Here is a 25,057-nt window from a genome sequence, read left to right as displayed (position 1 = left end):
AACCCTTTCAAGAAGATGAGTAAAGTAAGAAGTGAAAAGAAACAATGATTTGAGAGGATAGCAGGAATGTAGGACCGTGACCAAGGGTCAGCAGGAAAATATAATAGAAGGATTGCGGAGAGTCACTGAGGTCCCAGCTGAGACTAGTTTGCAGGTGAATTCAATCAGCTAAAGTCTAAGAACGTGCCTTCTCTGATCCTACCAAAGCATCCTTCACTGCTTCCTATTCTTATCCTGATCATAAATGGCACTTATTACACTAAAATTTATATATTTCCTTCTCTATACCATTCATTAGAGAACTCTACAAAATGTAGGGACCAAGGGCTTCCCTGGTGGCATGGTGGTTGAGAGTCCACCTGCCGATGCAGGGGACACAGGTTCGTGCCCCGGTCCGGGAAGATCCCACATGCCGCGGAGCAGCTGGGCCCGTGAGCCATGGCCGCTGAGCCTGTGCGTCCGGAGCCTGTGCTCCCAACAGGAGAGGCCACAACAGTGAGAGGCCGGCGTACCGCAAAAAAAAAAAAAAAAAAAAAAAAAATGTAGGGACCTTGTGCCCAGTAAAAAAAAGTGCGGGGCAATATCTTGCATATCCTTTAGGAAGTCCATTTAACTTAGATTAAGGATCTCTGCATTTGACTCTGAGCATCTTGAAAGAAGTGCTTAAATAATGTTAAACTCTATCTCCAATGCACAATTCCTGGTACATAGGATCTATTTTAAAGTATTAAGAGAATTAATGAAGAAATTTTTTCAACTTGGGAAAAGAGCTGAATAAATCATATAAGGCCTAAGGTATTGGCAGAGTAGGAATTATGGATAAACAAAGGGATGAGAAAGTATTGAGATGAAACTGTTTAGGTTATGTGAAAAGGTAGATAAATGATGTAAAGGCAAAAATGATGGTCTGAGACTATAAGCATGTTCAGTATACAAGGAAGAACATGGGAAAAACTGGGCAATATTGTGGTCAGAGAAAATAAACTCGGACAATGAAGAAATTTCGAATTATTGTCACATAACTGTGAGCAAGAGAAATAAACTCTTTGTGTAATGAGTAGATTAGCCTTTGTATACAAATAGAAATGTATACTGAAAAAACCTCCTACAGACTCTTGGTATGTAATGAGTAGATCTTATTTAACCTATTAAGAGAAGACTTCTAAATAATAATAGGAAACAAAAGTAAGACTTTACCAGCCTATGATGATTTATCAAGTTATTCCCACAGAGGTTCTATCTTAATTATTTTCTGCAGCTGCCACCAGGAAAATAATTGTGTGATGGATTTTGTCCCTATGAAATAATTGTTTAGCTTTTCAAAACACAGAAAACCAAGAAAATCCAGAATTATTAAATTATTAAATCCATCCTCTAATTATTCATTAGACAAGCATTGTTTACCAACATATCCCAGAGACTAGTACGTAGAAGTTGCTCCATGAATCAAACACTTAAGAACTGAGTATTGTGCTAGTAGTAAGTTTACAAAGATGAACAAGGCACCATCCAAAGCATTGAAGAGCTCACAATTTAGAAGAAAGAGTTGTAGATGTGAACAAATAGCTATAATGCATTTTAAAGCTGGACATGTAGCTAGGGGTATATAACTCTACCTTTTTAAAAATTATTTTATTTATTATGATTATGTAAATTCAGATTAACTTGGGCAAAGGTGGAGAGATACTGGCAAGAATCATAAGAATTTATAAACAATATCATAACCAAGGTTAGATCAAGTTTTAAAAGTAATTTTTACACCTATGTACAATTTAAAGACTGTTTAAAGACTGACAGTCTTACCCATCACAGCTTAACTCTGGCTTTTCCTAATGGGGCTAAACAGGCGACCCAGACTTCATTTCAGAGCAAGACCGTGATGTGTCTTGGTCAGCACTGCAAATGCTAGTCAAACTCATGTCAACAGTCCTTCTCCCCCAGCAGCTGAGAACGACTGAGGATAAAAAGCCTTTTAACAACTTGCGCGGAATCATTTATTAAAAGAAAATCAGTAAAAGCAATTAGAGAATAAAAGTAAAATAAATGTATGACCTTGGCTTTCCAACTTTTATCCGCACACTTCTTGTTTGAACCATGTCCTTTGGGTTTCTCTGCACAAAGGGGACTGCTTCTCTCCTCTGTATGCCTAGGATGCCTGCCTTTCTCTCCACTCCCAGCCCCAGTAGGATGTTGACTTGCGATCAACAGAGAGAAAAGATGGTGGAGAAATAGGCTATTTTTCCACATCCCGTGTTTCCCCATGACTGCCTTTTTCCTGGTCTGGAAGAAAAGTTTCCATGACAACCAAGTCACTAACATTCACACCCCACCAGCTGACTTGCTTGCCTTCCAAATGATCAGCTGGATATTGTGTTAAAATTATTTTACAGAGGGTGGCTAATCTGCAGGGATTATTTGTTTATTTTGGAGAAACTGGCTCCTTGGTGAAACTTCTTCAATGGGCCTAACTTCTATTTCTTGTCCTTTAAAAGCATAATCTCAACTAAACAGAACAAGCTTAAGCCAACATTAGACTGTCACCTCACAGGAAATAAAATATGAATGTGAAGCTTCCTTCTCCATGAAGGGCATGTAAGTGCTTTGAGGGCAAAACTAAGTTTTATTTTTCTTTCCCTCTTCATGTGCCTAACACATGGTCTGGCAGGTGGTGTACATAAAATAAATGTTGAATATCTCATCATCCGAACTTCTCCAAACAGAGTATTTATTTTTAGGTTGATCGGTTGAGGCAGAATCGACTTCCTAGTAATGTAATAATCCCCTTATTTTTAAAAATGTCTGTCTATGAAAAAGGTAAGAAACACAGTAGAGGGTTAGTACACCAATCGTTAAGCCTGTGCCTATAGAAAGACTAGAATGAAATATACTAAAATATTTAAAATTGTTATGTTTAGTAGATGGAAATATGGGAGCATTTCTTCTGATTTTTCTCAGTTTATTTTTTTCTTTTTTGTTAACTAAGTGCATTTTTCTTTTGAGTATTATCTTGGTCCTTTGAGAGGGTAATAACAAGATACTATAAAGTAGGTAGTTTATAAACAACAAACGTTTATTTCTCAAGGTGAGGGCTTTCTTCATGGTTCACAGCTGGCACCTTCTCATTTTGCCCTCACGTGGTGGAAGGGGTGACGGATCTCTGTGGGGTCTCTTTTATAAAAACATTAATCCCATTCAAGAGGGCTCCATCCTCATGACCTAAGGCCCCACCTGGTAACGCCATCACATCAGGGATTAGGAAAAATCACCTGAGAAACACAAATATTCAGATCACAGCAAGTATCTATTATGTTCGAGGCACCGTACTATCTCCCAAATCAGAAAGATTAACAAAATCGCTCTCCTATTCAGAGTCATGAAGAGAAGACATCAACTAGGTAGAGAACAACTTGCTAGAAGGATTATCTACCCTGACATGCATGTTAACTGGTGTTATGACTATATGCTGTGGTGTGATGAAAATGAGATAGGGGCCTTCATTCAGATAGGGATCTTGAGAAGAAGGGTGATCAAACCTTTTTCTCACTCTCTGAAGACAAATCTGATCTGAGTTAACTTTCTTGCTCTTTCTCCTGAAAGCCTGATACAGGTGGACTCTCATTTGTATTACCAGGTAACATTATTTATGGTAAAGATGGCCCATGATAGATAAACGTGGCCTGGAAAAGCATGAATACACCAAAAATACCTGGTGGAAGCACAGCTTTATGATTCCTTGAATACAGAGACACACAAGTGGGCATATCCTTTCTGGGGACCTGAAAGCTATACCTAAGCCTATTACAGGAGATACTGGTCTCTATGGCGCATGAGGCTTCTATGCCAAGGCAGCTACTGTACCTGTTGAATGTGAATCTTGTTCTCTCACACCTAAACTCGCATGGTGGAGGGAGAGAAGGGGAGATGCAGGAGAGGAACAGTCAAAGACTGGATTGCTATGAGGGTTATTCCCTCTGAAAGAAATGCCTAACACAGCCCACGTGGGATGCTGTCTATGTTTCTGGACCAATATCCATCTGATTAAACCGGTGCCAGGTGTTACATGCTCAGGTCTTGTGAGTTTGAGTGTCTAGTTAAGAACATCCCCTACTAGGAGTTACAGAGAGTATGAAGAAGACAACCAATTTTATAAGTTGAGACCATTTTCTCAATAATTTCATGTCCAGAAGAAACATAAGCATGAGCTCCCTGAGGCGGTATTACTGTAGCTTCCACAAGAACATTTTTTATTTCTTGAGCTAGTATGCTGAGTGTGTGTTTGTTGATTGACACTCATGGTGGACAATGCCACTCAAATTCTCCTTCAGAAGTGAAGGATAAATTTCCCAACACTGGACATGCTGTTGACAGGCAGCCCTCAGCTATCAACCCCCCTTGCAAACTGACTGCCATAGTGGTAGACAGCCCCTTCACCCAATTACTGAACAACACAGATGTATAAAGATCTGGTCGTCTCACCTCAATTTGAGACCACTCTGAAGGATTGTCCCAGCTTCAGAGCTTCCCATAGGACAGCTGAAGCTTCCATGCGGCTGTTTCAAGGCTAAACTTCTCTTTCTGCCCAATCCCCATCCCAAGAGGGCTCCCTGATAAATCTCCTGCACATTAATTTCTGTCTGTGACAACAGCTGATTAAACATATTTACAAAGCATCTATCATGTTTTGGGTACTAGAATCAGCACTGGTAAATACAATATGGCCTTTGCTCACAGGAAGCTTACAGTTTAGGGGGCAGAAATGCCTCCATTAAAATGCAGTATAATAAGAGCTATCATGGGTAAACATTCAGGAGGGCCATGAGTTATTCCAAACTGAATCTTTGAACAGTTAAGAAGGGATTTATGGAGGAAGAGATATCTGTACTGGCTTCTGGAGGACAAGTAGGAACTAATTAGTCCAGGAAAAAACAAAAGAAAGGCAGAAAGGTAGACCATGTAGAACCATGTAGAAAGAATAGCATGTTCAACGAGATGAATGATAATGAAAGCATGATGACACTGTAGAGAATGCAGTTTTTTTCACCTACTTATGGAATCGGAGGTAGGGGAGAGGCGATATCCCATGCAAAGACTATTAAAATGACATTGAAATTTATGTTAAAGAAATGGAGAGGCATGGAAGATCTGTGCACATTTGTATTTTATAAATATCTCTGTGCCTGAAACAAGGAAAGTGGACTCGGGGGAGGGGAACAAAAGCTAGGAGGACCAGTAAAGAGGCTGCTCTAGTATTCTTGGCAGGAGAGGATGTTAGCCTGAACCAAAGTTGGAATAGGATGAATGAAAAAAAAAAAGAAAACAGAGACATTTTGGAGGTAGAATTGATAAGACTTGGAGATTCATTGAACATGAGGTTAACAGAAAGGAAGGGATCAAGGGAAACCTCAAATTTCTGACTTGAGCAAATGGGCAGAGGAGGCAAAATATGACAATCAGAGCAGGATGCGTTAGTGATTTCTAGATAAGTTCAATCTGACCTGTTTGTGGGATATTCAAAGGGTTATATAAAGCTAGGAGCTCAATGTGGGGCTAAGGTTGTGTGTGTGTGTGTGTGTGTGTGTGTGTCTGTGTGTACATGAGTAACACAGAAACAGAGTAGATCACGTCCCTTACTGGCCCAGCCATATCTAGTACTTGTAACAGTCTTTCGGGTCTCAATGGTACAATATCACTAAGCAGTTATGAGATAGTGTAGCGTATAGGGGAGAACAAAGCTTTCAAGTCAGGCACACCTCAGCTTTTATCTCAACTCTACTACTTACTTGCTAAAAAGACTTGGGCAAGTTATTATATTTGAGCCTCACTCCCCATCACCATCAAAAATGGGACTGCTAATCACACTTTACAGGGCTGTCACAAGGCTTAAATGAAATTATATATGTACAAGCATTTGGCACACAGTAGGCCTTCAGTTATTCTTTAGTTTCTCAACTCAAATAGTTTCTAGTGGTCTTTGCATTCTCTCTCTCCTTCTCCTTCTTTTTTCTTTTTTTTTCCAGTACCTCCTGACTCATACCGCTTTAAACTCATACTGTTAATATAAAGCATTATTTCAATTACCTGACAAAGATAAAAATTCTGCCCCATGCCCCCATCTTCCTTTTGTATGCCTTGGCCCTGCATGTGTTTGTAATCCTCTCCTGGCCTTGTCTACATCTAATTTACTTCCTTTCAGTTGAATGTTATCACAAGTCATGAATTGTTCTCACTTCATGTTTACTGCAAACAGATAACCATTATCTCCAATAGGCCTGCTTTGTTTTATCTTAGGCAGATCACATTCTGCAACTTTTTAATTATTTCATTTTATTTCTCTACAATAGGTTGTTTCTCTTCTGCATTGATACTTGGATAAAGAGATGAAAACAAATTTGTAATTTTTTTTTTTTTTGTGGTACGTGGGCCTCTCACTGCTGTGGCCTCTCCCGCCGCGGAGCACAGGCTCCGGACATGCAGGCCCAGCGGCCATGGCTCACGGGCCCAGCCGCTCCGCAGCATGTGGGATCCTCCCAGACCGAGGCACGAACCCGTGTCCCCTGCATCGGCAGGCGGACCCTCAACCACTGCGCCACCAGGGAAGCCCCCAAATTTGTAACTCAATACGCCTTTTCAAACATATTACCACTGGAAACAAGCTCAGGCCCTTAAAATTTGTTTTGATTGTAAAGTTCAATGACCATATCAAAATTCTTTGGCTGGTGAAGACAAAGACTTTCAGATTCCCCCTTACAAGGAGCTGAGTTAATTTCAGCAAGGGATCTCAGTCAAGTGAACTAAGGCTTGGTTGGTTCCAGAACCCAGGTCTCCTTCAATTGAGGGGTTACCTAGGGCAGCAGCCACAGCATGTGGGATCAAAGGGTAGGTGTCAGGCCAAATCCAGGAAAGAGAACAATGGCCAGAGAAGAGAAAGCAGTTGCCTTATTCATGGAAATGCATTAGAATGAGAAAAGAAAGGGAACCAATACTCTGGAATTTGGTAAACAAATGGAGAGGGTTTAGGCCATAAACTGTGAGCAAAGGGCAGGAGTATTTAAAGTACCCACTTCAGGGATGATGGTCAAATATCTGATCCCACTTCTGGGCATATATCTGGAGAAAAACATAATTCAAAAAGATACATGCACCCCTATATTCATAGCAACACTATTTACAATAACAAGACATGGAAGCAACCTAAGTGTCCACTGACAGATGAATGGCTAAAGACGATGTGGTACGTATATACAATGGAATATTACTCAGCCATAAAAAAGGATGAAATAATGCCATTTGCAGCAACATGGATGGACCTAGAGATTACCATACTAAGTGAAGTCAGACAGAGAAAGACAAAAATCGTATGATATCACTTATATCTGGAATCTAAAACATGACACAAATGAACTTATCTATGAAACAGACTCACACACTTCAAAAACAAACTTATGGATGAACATAGATGCAAAAATCCTCAACAAAATACTAGCAAAAAGAATCCAACAGCACATTAAAAGGATCATATACCATGATCAAGTGAGGTTTATCCCAGGAATGCAAGGATTCTTCAACATACGCAAATCAATCAATGTGATACACCATATTAACAAATTTAAGGATAAAAACCATATGATAATCTCAATAGATGCAGAAAAAACTTTCAACAAAATTCAACACCCATTTATAATTAAAAACTCTCCAGAAACTGGGCATAGAGGGAACGTAACTCAACGTAATAAAGGCCATAAATGACAAACCCACAGCCAACCTCATTCTCAATGGTGAAAAACTGAAAAGTATTTCGTCTAAGATCAAAAACAAGACAAGGTTGCTCATTCTCACCACTATTATTCAACATAGGTTTGGAAGTTTTAGCCATGGCAAACAGAGAGGAAAAAGAAATAAAAGGAATCCAAATTGGAAAAGAAGTAAAACTGTTGCTGTTTGCAAGATGACATGACACTATACATAGAAAATCCTAAAGATGCTACCAGAAAACTACTAAAGCTAATCAATGAATTTGGTAAAGTTGCAGGATACAAAATTAATGCACAGAAATCTCTGGCATTCCTATACACTAACAAAAAAAATCAGAAAGAGAAATTAAGGAAACACTCCCATTTACCACTGCAACAAAAAGAATAAAACACCTAAGAATAAACCTACCTAAGGAGGCAAAAGACCTGTACTCAAAAAACTATAAGACACTGATGAAAGAAATCAAAGACGATACAAACAGGTGGTGAGATATACCATGTTCTTGGATTGGAAGAATCAGCATTGTGAAAATGACTCTATTCCCCAAAGCAATCTACAGATTCAATGCAAGCCCTATCAAACTACCAATGGCATTTTTCACAGAACTAGAACAAAGAACTTTACAATTTGTACGGAAATACAAAAGACCCCAAATAGCCAAAGCAATCCTGAGAAAGAAAAACAGAGCCGGAGGAATCAGGCTCCCAGACTTCAGACTATACTACAAAGCTACAGTAATCAAGACAGTATGATAATGGCACAAAAACAGAAATATAGATCAACGGAACAGTATAGAAAGCCCAGACATAAACCCACGCGTATATGGTCACCTTATCTTTTTTTTTTTTTTTGTGGTACGCGGGCCTCTCACTGTTGTGGCCTCTCCCGTTACGGAGCACAGGCTCCAGACGCACAGGCTTAGCAGCCATGGCTCACGGGCCTAGCCGCTCCGCGGCATGTGGGATCTTCCCGGACCGGGACACGAACCCATGTCCCCTGCATCGGCAAGCGGACTCTCAACCACTGCGCCACCAGGGAAGCCCTGGTCACCTTATCTTTGATAAGGAGACAAGAATATACAGTGGAGAAAAGACAGCCTCTTCAATAAGTGGTGCTGGGAAAACTGGACAACTACATGTAAAAGAATGAAATTAGAATACTCACTAACACCATACACAAAAATAAACTCAAAATGGATTAAAGACCTAAATGTAAGGCCAGACACTATCAAACTCTTAGAGGAAAACATAGGCAGAACACTCTATGACATAAATCACAGCAAGATCCTTTTTGACCCACCTCCTACAGAAATGGAAATAAAAACAAAAATAAACAAATGGGACCTAATGAAACTTAAACGCTTTTGCACAGCAAAGGAAATCATAAACAAGACGAAAAGACAACCTTCAGAATGGCAGAAAATATCCGCAAACAAAGCAACTGACAAAGGATTAATCTCCAAAATATACAGAAAGCTCATGCAGGGCTTCCCTGGTGGTGCAGTGGTTGAGAGTCCGCCTGCCGATGCTGGGGACACGGGTTTGTGCCCCGGTCCGGGAAGATCCCACATGCCACGGAGCGGCTGGGCCTGTGAGCCATGTCCACTGGACCTGTGCATCCAGAGCCTGTGCTCCACAATGGGAGAGGCCACAACAGTGAGAGGCCTGCGTACCACAAAAAAAAAAAAAAAAAAGCTCATACAGCTCAATATCAAGAAAACAAACAACCCAATCCAAAAATGGGCAGAAGACCTAAATAGACATTTCTCCAAAGAAGACATACAGATGGCCAAAAAACACATGAAAAGATGCTCAACATTGCTAATTATTAGAGAAATGCAAATCAAAACCACAATGAGGTATCACCTCACACCGGTCAGAATGGCCATCATCAAAAAATCTGCAAAAAATAAATGCTGGAGAGGGTGTGAAGAAAAGGGAACCCTCCTGCACTGTTGGTGGGAATGTAAATTGATACAGCCACTATGGAGAACAGTATGGAGCTTCCTTAAAAAACTAAAAACAGAACTACTGTATGACCCAGCAATCCCACTACTGGGCATATACCCTTAGAAAACCATAATTCAAAGAGTCATGTACCACAGTGTTCATTGCAGCACTATTTGCAATAGCCAGGACATGGAAGCAACCTAAGTGTCCATCGACAGATGACTGGATAAAGAAAATGTGGCACATATATACAATGGAATATTATTCAGCCATAAAAAGAAATGAAACTGAGTTATTTGTAGTGAGGTGGATGGACCCAGAGTCTCTCACACAGAGTGAAGTAAGTCAGAAAGAGAAAAACAAATATCGTCTGCTAACGCATATATATGGGATCTAGAAAAATAATACTGATGAACCTAGTGGTAGGGCAGTAATAAAGATGCAGATGTTGAGAACGGAGTTGAGGACACAGGGTGGGAAGGGGAGGCTGGGACACAGTGAGAGAATAGCACTGACATATATACACAATCAAATGTAAAACAGATAGCTAGTGGGAAGCTGTTGCATAATACAGAGAGATCAGCTCGGTGCTTTGTGACATCGTAGAGGGGTGGGATAGGGAGGGTGGGAGGGAGGCTCAAGAGGGAGGAGATATGGGGGTTTATGTATGCATATAGCTGATTCACTTCTTTGTACAGTAGGAACTAACACAACACTGTAAAGCAATTACACTCCAATAAAGATGTTAAAAAAAAAAAAAGAAGACTTGGGGTAATTGTTGAGGAGCAAGGATTTGAGAAGGAATCTGAAAGGAGAGGCAGAAATACTAAAAATAAAGTTTGTTGACCTGTACAAAGAAAAAAGAAAAGGTATTAAAAAAAATAACTTATGGTTACCAAAGGGGAAACGTTGGGGGGAGCGTTAAATTAAGAGGTTGGGATTAACATATACACACCACTACATATAAAATAGATAATCAACAAGGACCTACTGTATAGCACAGAGAACTCTACTCAATATTCTGTAATAGCTTATATTGGGCAAAGAATCTGAAAAAGAATAGATATATGTATACGTGTAACTGAACTACTTTGCTGTACACCTGAAACTAAGACAACATTGTAAATCAACTACATCCCAATATAAAATAAAGATTAAATTTAAAATAAATATATAAAGTACCCTCTTCAGGGATGACAGTAAAATATCTGAAAATAATATTACAACACAAACTGTGGTAGATAAGGGCAGCTCCTTTTCTTCTCATCCTGAGTGTGACTTTTTGATTTTGTTGACCTGAAATAAACAGACTGCCTGATACTTCTCCAAGGATGAGTTTATTTGTGTCAGCAGAGGATTGCAATTCGGGGTCTGCAATCATGGGAGCCTCATGCAAGTCCCCCCACAGCAAGAGGATAACATTTTTATAGAGGGGAAAAGGAAGTTGAGGGGCCTGTAGTAAACAGAGTCCATGGCTTTTCATTAGCTGAGTCCTTGACAGGAAAGAAAAGGAGTTGTTCTCCTTCCTACTGGGCTTGACTCACCTCTCAGGGTGAGCGCTCCCCCTACTCGTCTCCCAACTCTAATTGAGGTTTCTGTTTATTAATTTTTTATGATTCCTGTCCAAGAAAATTATACAAAAGCCTATAAAAGATTGCCCCAATAGATAGCCTGCATTTTATGCTTACCTGCCTCACACTTCCCTTTACTCTCTCATCTCCTCAACTCTCCATTTATATTTCCACATCCCCCATAATAGGTACCTAAACCATTCAGTTTCTCCTTTCTCTGCCTTGATCACTCTACCTGACTACAAATTTCATCTATTCCTCTCCTCGGTTATGTATCCCATACATCTCTCTGCCGATCAAGAGACCTAAAAGGAAATATAAACACAGAACAGCCTCCTCCTCGTCCTCCTCCACCATGTACATCAGCTCTGAACAGTGGAACTGGAAAGAAAGGGAACCTGCATTTTCTGAGCACCATCTAAGTGCCTGGCACTTAAATACTTGACAGGACTTATCCCGCTGAATCCTCACTATGTTCCAATTTTACAGCTGGGGAAACTGAAGTTCCTTAAAGTAACAAAGCTGGTAGATGGAAGACCTGGGATTTAGACATTGGTCATTCTGACTCCAAACTCCATTTTTAACAGATCCTAATTTACAAATTGTGCTTTGATGGTGCAATATGAATCATCTCTCCACAATGTCCTCCATCACCTAGATATTTCTGCCCTTGCTCAATGTCATTCTGGTCCACCATAGGCATGAAGTGCACTAGGGAATCACACTAGAAAGCAAATAGCTCCCAACCACTTTATTTATTTATTTATTTATTATTTTTATTTTTTTTCTTTTTTGCGGTACGCGGGCCTCTCACTGTTGTGGCCTCTCCCATTGCGGAGCACAGGCTCTGGACGCGCAGGCTCAGAGGCCATGGCACACGGGCCCAGCCGCTCCGCGGCATGGGGGATCTTCCTGGACCGGGGCACGAACCCGCGTCCTCTGCATCGGCAGGCGGACTCTCAACCACTGTGCCACCAGGGAAGCCCCCAACCACTTTATTCACAACTCTGGGTCTCTGGTATGCTTTGCTTTTCTTGCGCATACATTGAAAGATAATGTGTTTTGTGATGTTAATACTGGAGTGGCATTCTAAATCTTATCATGAGATAAATATCCTTCTTGTGTGCCAAAAGGAAAAAAATGAAAATGCAGTACATTTAATAATCATCCAAATGAACAGGAATGAAAGGAGCTGTGTGGCTGGTTTGATGCCAAGTCACCTCTGCCCTGTCTGACACTGATCCACCACTTTATCTTCAGCTGTTTACTCAGTCCAAGGGCCTCACTTCCTGTTTGATATGCATCCCACGAGCTGCCAGGGCCAGACATCCTGAAATAAATTACCAAATGGACTCCAGGCAAACGTCTTGTTCTCATTACGAATTTTGAGAAGTATAAAGAACCTCCTGTGGACCACAGTGTAGTCCTTTTAGGTCTACTGAGAAAAGGTCAGCTTTCCTCTTCCGGAGGATGTATCTCCCAGAGCCCAACAGCAAACAGCAGTAGTGAGATCTTCTGTGTTTATAACCCCTTTTGCAAAAACCTGGTTCAGAGAAAAGACCATGGGCTTTGGAGTCAGAAAGATCTGGGTTCAAGTCTGAGCTCTGCCACCTACTCTATCTGCAACCTTATAATATAATATATGCAACCTTAGTATGTATATATCACACATAATATAATGACATGCGTCCACCATTAGAGTATCATATAGAATAGTTTCAGTGCCCTAAAAATCCTCTGTGCTCTGCCTGTTCATCCCTCTCCCCTCACTCAATCCTGTCAACATGTGATCTTTTTACTGTCTCCATTGTTTTGCCTTTTCCATAATGTCATATAGGTGAACCACATAGTTTGTAGCCTTTTCAGATTGGCTTCTTTCACTTAGTAATATGCACTTAAGGTTCCTCCATATCTTTTCATGGCTTGATATCCTATTTGTTTTTAGCACTGAATCCACTGTTCACAATGGTGAACACTTTTTAAACAGAAAAGCCCAACTGAGATTTACTGCATCAGAGTTTTTACACATATTTTAACCAGGTCCTCAAGGTGATTCTGATGCACACCTGGGCTAGATAATGGTAAATATTTTCTCCTGGATTTAAAAAGCATATGCATTATATCCAGACAAAACTATAATTCGAAAAGATACATGCACCCCTATGTTCATAGCAGCACTATTTACAATAGCCAAGACACAGACCTAAATGTACATCAACAGATGAATGGATAAAGAAGATACACACACACACACACACACTCACACACACACACACACACACACACACACACAATGGAATATTACTCTGCCATAAAGAAGAATGAAATAATGCAGCTGCATGGATGGACCTAAAGATTATCATACCAGGTGAAGTTAAGCCAGAAAGAGACAAATTCCATATGATATCACTTATATGTGGAATCTAAAATATGACACAAATGAACTTATCTATGAAAGAGAAACAGACTCACAGACATGGAGAGAATAGATTTGTGGTTGCCAAGGGGGAGGGGGCCGGGGGAGGGTTGGATTGGGAGTTTGGGACTAGCAGATGGAGAGTAATATATATAGAATGCATAAACAGCAAGGTCCTATTGTATAGCACAGGGAACTGTATTCAACATCCTGTAATAAACCATAATGGGAAATAAATAAATAAAAAGCATATGCATTAATGTTCCCTAGATTTAAGGTGATTCTTTTCCTTTGAGGGAAAAATGTTTATTTCCTGCAAGGTGGACGAGTCTATGCTCCATCCCAGTATCCCGCCTCAGTCAATGAGTCCTAGTATGGGGAGAATACAGGAGGATCTAGGCAGGGTGGATTCTCCCCTAATAAAGTAAGTTTTGCCTTCAGTTCTTGATCAGTTAGGAGGGAGAAAGAAGAGAAGGGTAATTTGTCAAGAAAAAATGGTAGAAAAGAGGAAAAGTGCTAAAATTCCTGACATCTTAATTTTTGCCACATGATAGGCACTCTAGAGACATGGTCTCTTTAACTTTATTTCTGTAGGAGGTAATATTTACCTATTTAAAGACAAGGAAACTAAGAGCGTAAACTTTAACATTTGCAGATGAGAGGAGTCAATCTAATGTCTGCCTGTCTTCTTGTACTAGTTATTATTTTACCCACTCCAATACAGATTGTAAGATTTTTGAGGAAAAGGACCACATGTGTCCATTTAACCCAAGTGCTTGACTGACACAAGGTACACAATAAATATTTATGAAATATGTCTTAAATGAATAATTGTTCACGGGAGTGTGCTGCCTCCTTTTGCTAGATTAACTCCAGTAGAAAGCGGAGAAAGATTAGTTAATATTCCTGATATTTTTATGCAATTCACCTTTTGACATTTTTTGATAGCACAGGCCTCAGACAGAGATATCTCTTAAAGCTGCAGATGATTCAGGAAAGCCTGTTAAACCTCAGATTCATAATCACAGTAGGCGATGGTGGTTCATTTCCTAAGCTCACCTTGACACACCTTTTAATCAAGGCGAGCCAGGCTAATGGTGCCTATGATTTATCACCCTTCCAGAAGAACCACAGATCCCATTCTACTGTGCCTTGAACACATTTACAGCTTCCTTAGACTAAGCATCAGTTCCCTCAATGTTGAGAAAACAGTCAATAATGAATAAAAAAGTGGGTTTGCTTCCAAGTACATAAAATGTGTTTCTTTATAAATCCTCTCCAAGGGCTCCTAATGACATATAGCTCATATTGTAGTCATAGAATGAGCTGTATTTGCCCCTGGGCCTTCTCAGGCTAGTAACACATTAGACATTTGTGATGTGCATTAATTCTCTCATACCATTCACTGCCTTACATTTCCAAAGAGCTAGTAGCTCAGTGCTAATGAGGTCAAGGTCCCAGGTTTGATTCTTCATGGGCACAGATGATTATCCCTCTCATGTTTAGACATATAAATATCACTGAACCTTGCCAGCTTGGACTATTTTTTCTTCACGGACAAATTCTTATAGAGAAAAGAGGGTCATTTCAACCTCTGGGTCTCAATGTTCTACTCAATAAAATGAGAATAATAATAATGGATCCTTATTACGTATCTTGTAATGTCCCAAGTATCTAAGAAAATAATGCATATAAATGTACTTAATAAGCATTATAGAAATAAAGGAAAGGGGAAGGAAAGAAGGAGGAAGGGAGAAAGAGAGGGAGGGAGGGAAAAAGGAAAAGCTTTGGTAAGATGGTATTAATAGAGGATCACAGTGGCCTTTCATTATTTAGTCTTACCTAATGTCTTTCTGCCATTTTTTTTTATAATAGCGGCCCAATATTTATCTCAAGGAGCTATCTTTTTTCCACTTTGTGTTTATGTGGCTTGACACATCCCCTAGGTCTAGATGTGGAACCATATCACAGTTCTCACCAGTTCATTTAGTTCCATTTTTTGGACACAGTGATTATTTCAGAATTGAAATAGGCCCACATCAATCCAAAGCCAATTTCAGGACTTCTCCAAAGCAACTGGACAAGGGGCTTTCTCCACAGACTTGGAAAGTGAAAAAGTGAGTCAGCACTGTCTTGGAACCATCCTGACTTGAGAGCCTGCCTGAAAATGGAAAACAAAGTGGAACTGCAGAATCTAGAGGTGTAGAGAACTCACTCCTAATGATATTGTTTGAGCACCTGGATCTAGCTATACCTGAAGCTATATTTAAAATTGTCAGCCTACAAATTTCCCTTTTTATTCAAAGCCAGTTTAGAGCTGGGTTTCTATCACTGAGACTAAGAGAATCCTGATTAACATGATTACAGAAAGCAGGAAAGAAGTTCAAATACGTCAGCTCTGCCACTGCATGTCTTTCAGCCTGTGCATGGAAAAAGAAAGAACAAAAGTTACACACAGAATTCATTTAAATCTTGACTCTACTACTAGTGTTCTAACTAGTGTGAAGCAAATTACTTGATCTTTCCGAGCCTTGTCTTTGCATAGGTAAAATGGAGAGACAGCTAACTACCATGTGGAGTGACATAGAGAATTAAATAAAATGAAATAAGAGTGTAGCACATTGTATGCACTCTATATACTTCTTCCTACATTCCTGATTATCTCCTAGAAATCCAGAGATGAGAGGGAAGTGGACAAGTGCTCACTGATTGTGCCCTTGAGGCTATCAGCTCACATACCAAGTTCCAGGTTCAGTTTTTCATTCACTTGAGTTGCACTGCAGTGTGACTAACCAGATCACTATTTCCAACCCACTGCAGTTATTGTTTAGTTCTCCATACAACCCAGAATCCTTTCATCAGCATGTTTTTTAAATGGGGTGAGGGTGGGTTTCTGCAGCAGAGACAGTATCTCAGGCAGTTGGAAGCCCAGTAAGATGGAAAAAAAGAAACCCTGTGTCTAGTCTCATTCTCTGGAGAGCTTTATAAAGGCACACATCTGTTAATGAAGGCATAGATTTGGTCTGTTTTTTAGAATTTAGTCCGAAAACAAACAAACGAGGAAATCCCGAACAATTCAGGAAGCATAAAGTGGGAAGGAAGGAAGGAAGGGAGGGAGGGCAGTGAGGAACCTATGCATATTAAAATAGAAGCCAAACTCAAAAATGATAACTCCTAATTTCTGTCCTTTGCCTGAGGTCAAATCCACTGCTCTCCTTCTCCATCAGTGCCTTCCTAGACCAAGCCATCATCTTTGTCCTCTTGACCTTGGAGCTGGTGTCTGGCAACCTGAAAAATCTATGTCCTAAATAGCATCTAGGATGGTCTTAACAAAAACAAAAAAATAATAATAAATCAGATCATCCCCTACTTAAAATGACCCAGTGGCTCTGGAATATATGTTGGCAGTTTCTTAAAAAACTAAATATGCAACTACTATATGACCCAGCAATCACGCTCTTAGGCATTTACCCAAGAGAAATGAGAACTAATGTTCACACCTGTATGCAAGTCCTCATAGCAGCTTTATTCATAACAGCCCAAAACCAGAACCAATTCAGTGGGTGATAGTTAAATAAACTGTGGTATATCCAAAACATGTCATATTACTCAGCAATAAGAAACAACCTACTGATACATGCATATTGACACAGATTGATGTTGAAAAAAAGTCAATCCCGAAAGGTGATATACTGTAAATTTCATACGTATAACATTTTTGAAATGACAGAATTATAGAAATGGAGAACAGATTAGCGAGTGCCAGGGATTAGGGCTGGGGATGGAGGTAGGAGTGACATGGATGTGACCATAAAAGGGCAACACAAAGGCTCCTTGTGGTGATGGAGCCGTTCTGTATCTTGACTGGGGAGATGGATACATGACTCTACACAAGTGATAAAACTGAATGGAACTATGCAGTGCATGATAAAACAGACAAAGGAGTACAAATAAAACTGTGGCGATCTCAATAAAATCAGTGGATTATATCAACGTCAATATGCTGATTGTGATATTGCATTACAATGTTGCAAGATGTTAACCTTGGGGGAAACTGAGTATAGTGCACTCAGGATCTCTGGCACCATTTCTTACCACTACATGTGAATTTACAACTATCTCAAAGTAAAAGGTTCGATTTTTTTAAAAACCACTCGATGCTTTCCCATCCTATTAAGAATAACATTGCAGATCAGTAGTGGGAATGGAGACCTGACCCCAGAGAGCCCTGAGCAGCCCCATCACCATCCTGGCCTAGTTACCATCACACCTTGGGAGGAGCCTCAGCTGCCACAGTGGGTCCCAGTCACCCTCACGGCAACAGTGAGCAGCCCCCGCCTGCCTTCAGGGATGAGAAGATCATTGCACCCAAGGGCTTGCGAATAGCCAAATGATTCAACGTAAGAAACAGATGTGTTGGGACTTCCCTGGCAGTCCAGTGGTTAAGACTCCGCACTTGCACTGCAGGGGGCAGGGGTTCGACCCCTGGTCGGGGAACTAAGATCCCACATGCCATGTGGCACAGCCAAAAAATTTTAAAAAATAAAAGAAAGAAAGAAACATATGTGGTTTCATCAACAGGAATGACACCAAGGAATGTGTATTTGTACACCAGACTGCCATAAGAATAACCCCGGAAGTACCTTTGCAGTGTAGGAGATGGAGAAAGGGTGGAGTTTGACATTGTTGGAAAGAGAAGAGAAGGCGGAGGCAGCATGTGTCACAGGCCCTGGTGATGGTCAATATCGCTGCAGATTGTAAGTGTGATAGATACGCTCCATGTTGCAGGGTCCTCCATGCCGTTAGCAGCATAATTACCAAAATAGGGAGGGCAGGAGAAGAATGTGGGATGGGAGAGCGCTACCGGGGCCCACCATAGCACATGCGGAGACCCTTCGGGAGTGAACCACGGTATTCCAACCCTCCTGTGCACGGAGCGGGGATGGAGGGTGCTGACAACCAGGGTGCAGAGCAAGGCAGACCCATGAGACAGAATATGTATCAGGTTAGAGACCACGATTCTGCAGGAGCCCTCCTAGCCAGACAGCCTAGAGAGGAAGGCAACGAAGAAGATAAGGAAAATCTAGGTGAGGAGACCTGGAGGTCAATAGCCACCTCAACATGGGTACCGCCGCAACTTCAACTACTGACACAGACACCCAGAAAACCCTCAACCACAAGGTGGCAAAGAGACAGATGCAGTCCATCCACCTGCTGAGAATTCATCCACTCCCACGACTGAGCAGGGTGGTGCCGAGTAAATGCCTGGCTTACCATCTCTGCAGTCATCGGTTTAGCCATCCAACAAGAAGAAATGAACATGAAATTCCTGCAATAAGAAATGAACAAAAGATTGGAGCTGGAGACCTTAATTGCTTGCTTTTTGCCTGTTGACCAGATGACTAGAACTATCTGCATTGTTTATGCTGCATGGGGTTTTTATAATTTTTTTTTTTTTGCAGTACGCAGGCCTCTCACTGTTGTGGCCTCTCCCGTTGCGGAGTACAGGCTCTGGACGCGCAGGCCCAGTGGTCATGGCCCACGGGCCCAGCCGCTCCGCGGCATGTGGGATCCTCCCGGACTGGGGCATGAACCCGTGTCCCCTGCATCGGCAGGTGGACTCCCAACCACTGCGCCACCAGGTAAGCCCGGGTTTTTATAATTTTTACCTAAAGGTATCTCTTTATGGTCATGACAAGTGTGTTTGTTTTTTTTTTAAATCTTGGTTATTCTCGACACACCTTTAAAGGTTTTTAAATTGTTTCACATCTGGTCAAGTTGAGATTTTTAAGAACCTCCTTTTTAATTTGCAATGAAAGTTTACAACTTGATTTTTTCAAAGAAAGTCAACAAACAGCAAACACATGTTAACAGAGGTCTTAAGTTTTTTCTTTTAATTTTTTTTTTTTAATATTTATTTATTTTGGCTACGCCAGGTCTTAGCTGCGGTAGGCGGGATCTTCATTGCGGCATGCAGGATCTTCAGTTGCAGCATGCACATGGGATCTAGTTCCCCGACCAGGGATCGAACCCGGGCCCCCTGCATTGGGAGCATGGAGTCTTACCCACTGGACCACCAGGGAAGTGCCAAAGGTAAGTTTTTAAAAGTTTTTTAAAGTTAAGTTAAAAAAAAAAAAAGAATAACATTGTATTACCTGTCCTGGCTTACAGAGCCCTATCCAACCTGGCCCCTTCTGCTCTCTACCATCTCCTCTATTGCCATGTTCCCACCCGGCTTCTGAAAGGATCCACAAGGCCTTGGCATTAATTGTCTCCTTTTATTGAAATGTTCTACCTCTAATCTCTGCAGGATTAGCTCCCAACCTGTTACCTTCTCAGGGAGGCTTTTCCTGACTACACATTCAAAAGCACCCAGCCACCCGGTTACATCACCCTATATTAATTATCATTGTGGTATCTATTATTTTTTTGTTTATTTTTTCATGTTGTTTATATTTGTTTCCTTCCACTAGAAAGTAGGCTCCTTAAGGGCCGGGATTCTGTTTGTTATTCTTTGCTGTATTTCTGTCATCGGAAACAGTGTCAGACACATAGTAAGTGCTCATTAAGTGTCAGACACATAGTAAGTGCTCATACTAAGTGTTCATTAAGTAGATATACTCATGTGTAAATGATAAGTTGTAGAAAGAGGTCTTGCTTAATACATAGTCATTCCTCTTGTCATTCAAGGCCCCCATCTATCTCCAAAGAATTCAAAGTCTCCACCCAAATATTACATCTTAGTGTTTTAATGAAAGGCTCAATATTAGTAGGATAGCCCAGACCTGAAGAAGCCAAGAATTCAGAGAACAGACACATCGCAGAGATGAATGGAAGAAGCGGGAAGAACCCAGGTACAGGTGGTAATAGAAAGGGGGACAAAATGGAAAATCCAGGTAAACTTAGCAAGCACACACTGACCTCCCTAGGTGCCAGGTACTATGCTATACCCTGTAGAGATACGAGATGATATAGTCCTAGTCTGAAGCATCCATGTGGTCCCTGATGACTCTACCCGAGAGGCCCAGCAGGAAGGGGCATCATTTGAGTGACCTGACAGATGGGCTGGATAACCTGAGCAGAGTGGTCAGAGCCAGGAGAATTCCATCTTAGGGATGACGATCACTGGGCAAATAATGTAGTCAGAGACCCATCCAGAGGCCCCATTTCCCTTCAACTGGAACAGGTCCATTTTTACCTGTATCACTTACTGGGCTTCTCTGATCAACACATGATCCCATAGTCAAAAAGTGTTTGAAGCCACTGTGTATAAGGCAGACGCAGATCTTGGGCTAGTTTAACAGCAAAAGAGTTTCAATATATTCCATCATTTCAAGACAATATTTGCTTTCAACCTTTTCCACTTCTGTCTTTAAGAAATAGATAAATAGAAGCAATGCACTGACATTCTCATTTTCAAGTCCCCAGTGGGTTTCATTGTCACAGTCAGCTGAGGTTATCAAGTTCCTTCCTTAAAAATTGCTGGCCAGGCTAGACCCGAAATAGGCTATCGTATGCTTCACACATCCCACTCCAGTTGGAACAGAGCTATCTTATTCTTGAAATCGGTATTGATTTCTCTCTCAGCAACAGTATTTAACTCTTGTGCTTTCAGTCTAGGGGGCCCGGGAAGCTTCAGGTATTTTTCCTGGAAGAAAGCAGCGTCCCTCTTTTCCTTGGACTGGGGATCTTTGTTTCCCTGGTTTCTTAGGTCTGCAACAGGAAGCACCCTCCATGAGCTAAAAGACCATACTACAAAAAAGCAGTATGTCACGTGTCTCCCAAGCTTTCACACTCTCACCTGCCATCATGCCTTAGTCTTTACCAAGATTGGCCTTTCTGATTCACTAATTTAACAGATAAAATTCAGGCGGGGATTGTAACCTCCAAGATATGTAAAGGTCCCAAAGTTAACATAGGGCATTTCCAGTCCATTCTCTGATATGCTCCTCCCAGAAGCCCTGTGATAGAGAAAAGGCAGGGATTTTCATGCCCATTTTACAGATGAGAAAACTGATTCAGTTTCCTAGTTTTGTGGGCTCTAGCCAGCCTATTGTGCTTCTTCTCACAAAAACCAGTTGTCTGTTCTTCCCCTGACATGAAGAGTAATTTGAACCAAACTGAGCAAAATGACTGTTTCCTTTCATCAGAGCCAACTTTAACCCACATTTAGTAAAATTTAGGTGGAGTAAGGCCCTGGTCTTGGCATAAATCGTGGTTAGTCCCAACAGTTTGTTATATTCCATCCCAAAGATTATATCAACATTGGGGAACATCTATCTGTTTCTCCTGATACAGAAATTACAGAAACAGTTTGCTCATAAATAATATCATATGGTGAAAAGAATAATGATGATAAATTATGTATTTAAGGTTTCCTACCCTGTATTTCCACACACTTTATGTTACGAACTCTTACAGTGAAGTAAATACTGGTAGCTTACTTTACAAAAGAATAGATGAAGAAATTGAAGAACACAAAATTAGTTAAATCCCACGAGATGGCACACCAAATAAAGGACAGCTCTGAGTGCAAGCAGTTTAACTGGCATCTAAAACCTGTTCTCTTACCACCCACATATAATGCTTCTCAGGCAGAGAGGTTGAGAAGGAAGTACCTGTTTGTGTCCAGAAAGGAGACTATCCAATTCTCCATTTTTTCCACAAATATGTGTTGAGCATCTGTTATAGGCAAGATATTACTCTACTCACTGGGGCCAAAGCAGTGAAAAAACAAAGGCTCCACCCTCCTGAAGCTGACATCCTATATGCAAACACTCTTGGCTTACGAACGATTATTATTCCTTGCCATGTACTCTCCCCACAAAAAGAAAATAAGATCTCCTTATACACAGGTCACAAAATGAGAAATTATACCTCTAGTCATAGTTAAACGTGAAGGCAGTGGTTCTTGGTCTTTTTATTCCAAGGTGCTAGTTAAATACCAGCATCACCACTCCATTCACGACTATGACATAGACAAAGAGGTGGGGTTTTCTATACAATTCCCTGCATGTTAGCTGTATCTTAATTGTTTTTTCTTTTCTCAAGGAAGTACAGAAGAATGCAAGAAAGTACTCTGTTATTGTAGGGTAACTATGAATCCATAGGTAATTATTTGCAAACTTCAGTACTTAATTATGAATGGTAACAAATTACTTATGACCCACCTCACAAGCGAGGTAGATATTGAGATACTATATTCTGGGCCAAGTTATCACCAGGATTCCTGTCCTGGAGAAAGCAGTAACTTATTAAATCGTCATAAACCATATGTATTTTATCATGGGTCTATACAGCCTACGTGTTAGCTGTGGGTATGAAAATGCATGTAGCTTTCAGGACTATTTTTTTTTTAATTCCTCAGCTTAGCACACAATACCAATCAGGTGAGAGGTCAGAAATGGCCTTTCAAATAGGCAGGGAGAAGAGGGAATCAGGAGGCATGGAAAACCTCTTCCAACCTTACCGATATGACTTCAACCAGCCTCATATATGGTTCATACCAGAAAGGGGCATGATAGCAGTTACTAAGATTCACCAAGTCTCCATCTTTTTATTGTCTCCAGGATGTGGGAATCAAACATCTTGGGTGAGGTAAGAAAAGTGGTATTTTTATTGGATTTACGAGATATTTCCTCAGCTGCACAGCCTTAGAACCCACCTAAATGAGTCAGGCTCCCTGCAGGAAACAGAATTGATCCTACATCATTCAGATGAAGATATTTTAACTTAGGGACTGTTTACAGGAGTACAGGCATAATTTAGGGAATTATGATGGGGCAAAGATGATAGGGCAGTAAGAAATAATGTGAAGACATTAATATCCCTAAGGCCAATGCTAGGATGCTCCAGGAATCCAATGAGAGCTGGAGCCATGGAGGACAGGTCTCCAGAGGAACTGGAGGGATGCAGTTCTTGCCTGAGACAGGGAACCAAAGCAGGAAGAAAGTTGGAAGAGATATACCTCGACCTATCTCTCCTCCACATTTCCGTATACTGCCATTGCCATCTCATTGGTCAAATCCAACAATTAGCAAGCCAGGGAGTCTGGGTGATGCAATCTGCAAGGGTCAACTTTGCAGAGCACAGAACAGAGCAGAAAAGGGAAAAGAATAGAATTGGGGTTACAAATGAATAAAAGGGGTAAAGTTTACCCATCCTTCTTGCCTCGTCTCAAGCCAACCTCTCCCTTATTTCTGTATCCCTCCCCTGACCTACTGGCCCCTCTCTCTCTCCCCTCCACTGACCTACTGGCCTTCTCAGCAGCTGCTCTCTTCTCCTCAGAGCTTCTGCACATACTGCTCCTTCTTTCTCAGACTCCTTCTCCCAGTCCCTCTTCATATGCATAGCTTTTCCTCCTCCTTGGAGGCCCCTTAAACACTATTTCTCAGGGAGACTTCAGGAGACCCAACATTTCAGTCCTAATCTATAAAGGGTGCAGAAACATCACTCGAAATGAAATGAGATGAAGTCAAACTGTATCTACCAAAGTCCTCTCTAGTGCCTAATGTGGAACTGATGGTGAGGGTGAAATCCAGAGGGGCTGATCAACTAAAACCCGCAGTAGCTAAACTTCCTTGTAAGAGGGTGGGCTTGGTTAACAGCAGGGCTTCTATTAGGCTGAACTTAGGGCCAGTGCTCAATCACTCAAGACACGAAAGGAGAGTCTCAGCACTGCCACCACTGTTTCTCTATTCAGCCTCTCCTGCAAGTACCTGTTGAACAAATGCTCTCACAATTATCCATCTGGGGGCAGGGGGTGCTCTACATTAACAGGCTGTTCAAACTTCTAAACCCAGCTGGGGACCAGGGATACTTGTTATGTGCTGCTTTAATGTCCTTTACTTCTCCATCGTTAAAATATGTCACACATGTAATAATGTAATTAGCATGCATCTTCCCTAGGCCCATATTGTAGGATTCAGCCTTATTCATCCTCCGTCAAGACTGTATAGTTCTTAGCTCACTGTTGGGAACCTCCAAGGTAGATCTTCAAAAATTATACTGAATAACTAGTAAGAACCTGCCGTATAAAAAAATAAATTAAATTAAATTAAAAAAAATTATACTGAATAAAGAAAAGAATAAGCCCAGGATTTAGATAGATAGATGATATAGATAAAGATATAGATATAGATACACAAACACATATGTATGGATGCTAGATCAGAAAACATAGTTAGATTACATTTTCATCCTATGCCAATGAGACACCATTTGCAATTGAGTTTGATTCTAGGTGTCTTCATTTTAAGGGGACCTCCACTAATCAGAATACTCCTACGAAAAGTGGGAGGACTTTTAAAGTCCTGGAAGTCATCTGATAACCTTTGTGGTAGATTTCTAGCTCACTCTAAATCTACTTA

General features: G+C 40.9%; 2 pseudogenes; one reads left to right on the top strand and one right to left on the bottom strand.

Moving 5' to 3' along the window:
- LOC132416051 (Y-box-binding protein 1 pseudogene) overlaps positions 1–19,199 on the top strand; it is a 35,676-nt pseudogene extending 16,477 nt beyond the window's left edge.
- LOC132416511 (small nuclear ribonucleoprotein-associated protein N pseudogene) overlaps positions 1–25,057 on the bottom strand; it is a 240,505-nt pseudogene that overhangs the window by 28,464 nt on the left and 186,984 nt on the right.

The sequence above is a fragment of the Delphinus delphis genome, chromosome 20 (genome assembly GCF_949987515.2).
Source record: "Delphinus delphis chromosome 20, mDelDel1.2, whole genome shotgun sequence".
Classification (NCBI taxonomy): domain Eukaryota; kingdom Metazoa; phylum Chordata; class Mammalia; order Artiodactyla; family Delphinidae; genus Delphinus; species Delphinus delphis.
This window is presented reverse-complemented; position numbering and strand designations above follow the sequence as displayed.